Source organism: Triticum urartu, chromosome 6, assembly GCF_003073215.2.
Source record: "Triticum urartu cultivar G1812 chromosome 6, Tu2.1, whole genome shotgun sequence".
NCBI lineage: Eukaryota > Viridiplantae > Streptophyta > Magnoliopsida > Poales > Poaceae > Triticum > Triticum urartu.
In genome coordinates this window covers 561,359,774-561,365,773 of record NC_053027.1, presented here as the reverse complement: position 1 = coordinate 561,365,773, position 6,000 = coordinate 561,359,774, and the positions used below count along the sequence as shown (strand labels likewise).

The window sequence follows — 6,000 nt, the reverse complement described above, 5'->3', positions numbered from 1 at the left end:
CGCGTTGAATGGCTTCGGCGGTCCGGGCAGCGTGATACAGACGGTTGCGGGAGGTTTACGGGTCCATCTTGGAGATGCCCTTAGGCCTTCAATAAAACAGGATAATATTATGTTTTATATCCAAATCCATATACTCAATACATTTGATCTGGAGGCTAATATGGTGATAATCCTTTTAAGTTACTTCAAGATTCCTGCAAACTTTGAAGGGGTACGTCCAAGCTAATAAGATGCCCAACCGGCATAGTTCTGTGACTTCTGTCCATAAGATGGAAAAGAAGGGGAAAGGACCAGCAAATGCAAAGGAAAGAGGAGGAAGAGGTATATTTATCATGTCCGCTTGGGTAAATTAAGGAAGATGTGTTATATTTAGTGATAGATCTTCAAAAGTATTTCTCTTGCTAAAATGAAGGAAGATTTTCAGAAGGAGGGTAGGGCATCGCCATTGCCTGGGTCTTCTGGACGCCATTATAAGCTTCATTATCGGTACATTTTAGGTTGTTTTCCTATTGAAACATGTCTACATTTTCATTGTATTTTGTTATTCATTTGTAGTGTGCATTGTTAATGTGTATTGACTCCTTTGATTCGCATAAAAAAAATCTTAGTGAGACTTCGCCCAACCTTAATTTTTTTTCGTGGTCCGCCTCTGAGTAGAGTCATACTACAGGTCTGTAGTACAATCTCGAGCTCATTAATGGCACATCAATGAGTGATTTGCAAAGATCTTAGCATTACACACAATCATTTATGAGAAGATTTTTCGTTAAACGTTCGGTTGAATGAACCCATCCAAGAAATCCGAAAGGGGAGAGGAACAATATAGTACAGTCATACTATAGGTGTGTACTACAATCTTGAGCTAATAAATGACATAACTAGCCATGAGTGATTTGCAAAGATCTTTGCATTACACAATCATTTATAACAAGATTTTTGGTTAAACATTCAATTGGATGAACACGTCCAATAAAACCGGACGAAGAGTATTTTCAAAAAAAGAACGGATGGAGAGTCTATGGCAGTAGTAGTACTGTCGTACTTCTGGTGTGTAGTACAAAAATCTTGAGTTAATAAATATTGGCTTTCCTCGAAAGAAATAAATTCAAACTTATATCCATCCATTCACTCGCCAGGGACAATACAAGAAATACCACTTCTGCCAAGGGACCAACACGCAAGATTCCCTTGAGCAGAAAACCTCACTTTCGGAACCTGCCTTGTGCCTTTCGCCTGCCCCACGACCCCTTGCTTATGTGTGGGCCCCACAACATGCTCTCTCGCACGGCCACACGACCACCGTGTATATAGGGGACTGGCCTCGCCCCCACCTGCAAACCCACACCTATTGCCATGCTTCATAAAAACCTCTACCCATTTACCAATTCCGGCGGGCCCCTCCCCCTGGCGATAACTGTGACAAGGTACTAGTGGCCATCTTGTACGGCGGAGCGGCAGTCGCGGACGTCGAGGTTCCCACGGTGACTCAGAAGGTGATGAAGGTTTGGTCCGAGAAGAAGAAGCCTCAGCGGGGCGGCGGCGAAGGTTGGCGCTTCACGGGGCAAGGCGGGCACAGAGGACTCGGGCTGGACAACGATGAGGAGGACTTCAAGAAGTTTGAGGCCGACTCCGTGGGCTATGACGTGGAGCCCAGGCACGATAGGGTGACTGAGAAGGATGAGGACGATGAGGTCATCGAGATCAAGCCCTTTGCCGCTGTCAAGAGGTCCCTCTCTCAAGGTATCGACACTAGTGCAGAATCGAGCAATAGCACCGGTTCGTAAGGCCCTTTAGTGCCGGTTCCATAACCGGCACTAAAGTGTGGTCACTAAAGCCCCCCTCCCCTTAGTACCGGTTCAGCACGAACCGGTGCTAAAGGGCAACCACGTGGCACGAGCCAGCTCCGGGGGTCGGGAGCCCTTTAGTACCGGTTGGTAACACCAACCGGTACTAAAATGTTTGGGGTTTTTTTGGTTTTATGATTTCTTTTTCATTTAATTTTGTGTTTTCCATTTTAATTCTTTTTCGTTTGCTGGTATTTTACGATACTACGCATTGTACACGTTATGCATATATATATATATATATATATATAATTTCTAGTAGAACCAATCATATATATATCATCAATGTCTCACAAACCACCATATTAATTCACACATACACACATGTATATATAGCTATATACAATTTCTCCTACATATGCATGTTGCCTTTGGAGCCAGTGGCATTAGCCTAATTGGTGCCTTCGGAGCACGATGACAATTGGAAGTGGTTCATGACCTGGTCGATGGGGGCGGTAGCGGGTAATAGTATTCTCCCTTCGGATTTATGACCTGGTCGAGCAAAAATCCCGCTATTTCCTCTTGAAGTGCTTCTACGCGCTCCGTTTCTAGGAGCTTGTCCCGCACCTCTGTGAACTGTTAAGAAGGAGATCAATATGCATGTGTATTAGTTGTGTGACTAGATATCGATAATGGTGTAAAAATTGTGAATAGTGTTCTGACAAGCGTACCCATTCCTGTCTTTGAGATCTGCTCCTTTCGGACGCCATCATGCGAATGTTCTCGCAAACGCAGAATGCACACAGATTAGTCCCCTGCGCCTGCTTCAGGGCCTTTATTACGAGAATGGAATTTAATTTGATCAGATAATAATTAATCAAGCATGATAATTAAAGAGATGGCAGCTAGCTAGCTAGCTAGTACTACTTAATTACTTACCTTGGGTCGAAACCATTTCAGCTGTGGTTTCCATTCGCCTTCCGTGACGCTGATGAACCTTGCCCAAGCCCTGCCCGCCGACAAAGAAAATGAATAAAGGGGTTATTAAATAGTTCATATCATGAAATGACGAACTAAATAGGCCGAGATATATAGTTAATAATGATTGAAATTACCTGTTGACTATCCCAAACAAGATGTTATAGTCACTATTTGCTTTGAGTAGTGAGTCCAGTATTTTAACTGTTCCGGCGTCAACTTTAATGATACACAAGATCCAGTGAAATCTGCATGCACACACGTTTGCATGTCTTAATTAAGCGGGCATATGTAAGCAAAAACATGTAGCTAGCTACTAGGCAAAAACAGAGAATTTGTAGTACAAGAAAGTGTGACTCACTGGAAGTTATAAGGAAGTAGTATATCTTCATTGTATTTGAGGCACTTCAAGAACTCTAGCATGCTGTCCTCTACCTGCTTTTCGTGATGCTTGTTTATTTCCCATGTGTATTCATTAACGGTGTTTGGGTCAATGAACCCAATGCCATAGCGTCCACCTTTTCTCATTTCATACATCTTCATCCTGCATAATACCACAGAAAAGAATATAGTGAGGATAATTACATGTAATGATTGATCAAAAGGATCACTACAGCTAGCTTGAGACTTAAATTACAGAAAGAAATCACTTACAGACAATAGCAAGTGACGATAGATTTGTCGAGTGCGTCTTGATTGTATAACTGAAACAGTTCATAATACTCAACGGTCACAGGTTTCTCATGGTAGTAATGATCCTTCTTGACTTGCACCACGAGGGACTCTCGATCGGATCTCTTAGTAATGTCCATGTACCATTGATGCAATTCATACATTCTCGTTGGGAGCTTCTTGACCTCTTCTGGCTTGACCAAAGGTTGGCCCCGGGCATATTTTCGTTTTATTTCCTCCTCTGTAAGCACAGGCATGTCCTCGATCTTGAGGAGTTGTCCAACAGTGATGTTGAGAGTTTCAGCCTGCATTATATGCTCCTGGGTTATTACCACATCGCCCACCTCTGCAATGTAAACTGTTTGCCCACAATAATATTGGGCGCGCGTACTGTCACGTGTTGTTGGCGGCACAACAAACGGGGGGATCTATTGCGCCGCCTATTCTCCCAGCTGGGCAATGGTTTTCCCGCATTTTTTGACAGCTGCTTGTTGTTTGCTCGAGCTCGAGCTCGCCTCCTTCTGTAGACGTTGTCGATGTAACTTCCTGATGTGGCGCTCATAGTCTGTGTCAACAGGCTTAGGAGCTGGTGGTTGAGCCATACGAATGAAGTGGTCAACTACTTCCACAGGCACTTTCTCCCTTGGCGGCGGTGGCGGTTTCGGTCCAAAATGGGCGTCGACTTCTGCCCGCACTATGGCATTGGTTTGCTCCTCGGTCCTGTCGTAAGCCCTCTCAGGAAGAGGAGTAGTGAGGTTTGGACCATACTTATATCGCTTGCCTCCGCCTGTACTTCCTGTACTATGACCTCGACTCGTACCGCTACGCACCATAGCTGCGGGGTGTCTCTTCTGCGATTGCTGAGGCGGCGGAGACGGCTGACGGGGCTGAGTTGGACGAGGAGGAGTGGCCTGAAGCTGTGCCGAACTTGGAGGAGGGGTGGCCTGAGATTGTGCCGGACTTGGAGGAGGAGTGGACGTCTGACGCTGTGTCGGATTTGGAGGAGGAGTGGCCTGACACTTTGCCGGACTTGGAGGAGGAGGAGTGGCCTCACGCGTTGGTGGACTTGGAGGAGCGGGAGTCTGCTGACTCGGTGGCAGACTTCGATGAGGAGTCGGGTGACGCGGTGTCGGTGGCCTTCGAAAGATGATGCAATCCTTTCTCCATAGGATGATACGATGTTTGGCATCTCCGAGTATGTGCTCCTCGTCACCTCCAGGAATGTCAAGCTCTAGCCCCGAATATTGGTCCACCACCTCATCAACCACGACACGAGCATAGCCTGCTGGAATCGGGTTGCAATGGAAGGTTGCCTCGGGGGAATTTGTATAAGCAACGCCGTCCGCCACCTTCAAGGATATGTTCTTAATTTTGAAGTGTAGCTCGCAGTTAGTGTTCTCTGCGATGTCATCCACGGGGTATCTATCCAGCATTGCGTCAAACGGGGCGGAACCCACGCTGCTTCTCGGCATGGATGGGGCGGTGATATCCAATGCTGGATCATCCGCTAGCTGCTGCAGCTGCTGAGACCCCCTTTGCTGGCTAAGTGAGTCGATCTGCTACTGCTGCCGCTGGAATTTGACTACCAAGTCCGCGTGAGCTGATTCTAGGCCTTGAAGGCGTTCATAGTCTAGCTTCCTCTTCTCCTCCTCCATCTTCCTCTGCTTCTCCTCCGCAATCTTCCTTCTTGCACGGGTTCTGTAGTCGGCGTTCCAGTCCGAAAACCCCTCATACCACGGAATAGCGCCCTTGCCTCGTGTTCTTCCCGGGTGTTCAGGATTTCCCAGGGCACGCGTAAGCTCGTCGTTCTCTCTGTTGGGCTGGAACACCCCCGTTCGAGCCTCTTCTATTGCAACAAGTATATTATCGTCGGCTCCGTTCAGACATGCCTTCGTCGAAACTTTGCCTGTCTTCGGGTCCAACTCCCCCCCATGCGCATAGAACCAAGTCCCGCACCTGGGGGCCAGCTCTTAGTAACCGGAGTGACACCTGCATCCTCCATCTCTTTCTCAGACTTATCCCACTTAGGCATTGCCACCGCGTAGCCACCTGGCCCCAGCTTATGGAACTTATCCTTTTTTCGGCATTCTTCTTGTTTATTCTCGACCGTTCCTTAGCTAATTCTGAATCCTTGAATTTCATGAAATCGTCCCAATGAGCACTTTGATTCTCTAGTGTTCCCTCGAATACTGGAGTCTTCCTTCCTCCCTTGACGTACTTGTCCCATTCACGATTCTTGTGGTTCTTGAATGCAACCGCCATCTTCCTAAGAGCAGTGTCCTTGAATTTCTGCACATCTGCTTCTGTGAAATGATCTGGTAGGGTGAAATGTTCCATGAGAGTATCCCAAAGCAGACTTTTTTGTCTGTCGTCGACAAAAGTAAGATCTGGACGTGGCTTTGCTGGCTCTCTCCATTCTTGAAGGGAGATCGGGAGTTGGTCCTTCACAAGAACTCCGCACTGACGAACGAACTTGTCCGCAATCTTCTTAGGCGCTAATGGTTCGCCATTAGGTTTGATTGCCTCGATATTATACTTTACGCCCTCCTTCAACTTTTTCTTCGGG

General features: G+C 46.7%; 1 pseudogene; it reads left to right on the top strand.

The window, feature by feature from the left end:
* The first annotated feature begins 230 nt into the window (after nucleotides 1-230).
* Nucleotides 231-6,000, top strand: part of LOC125517025 — a 44,790-nt pseudogene continuing 39,020 nt past the window's right edge.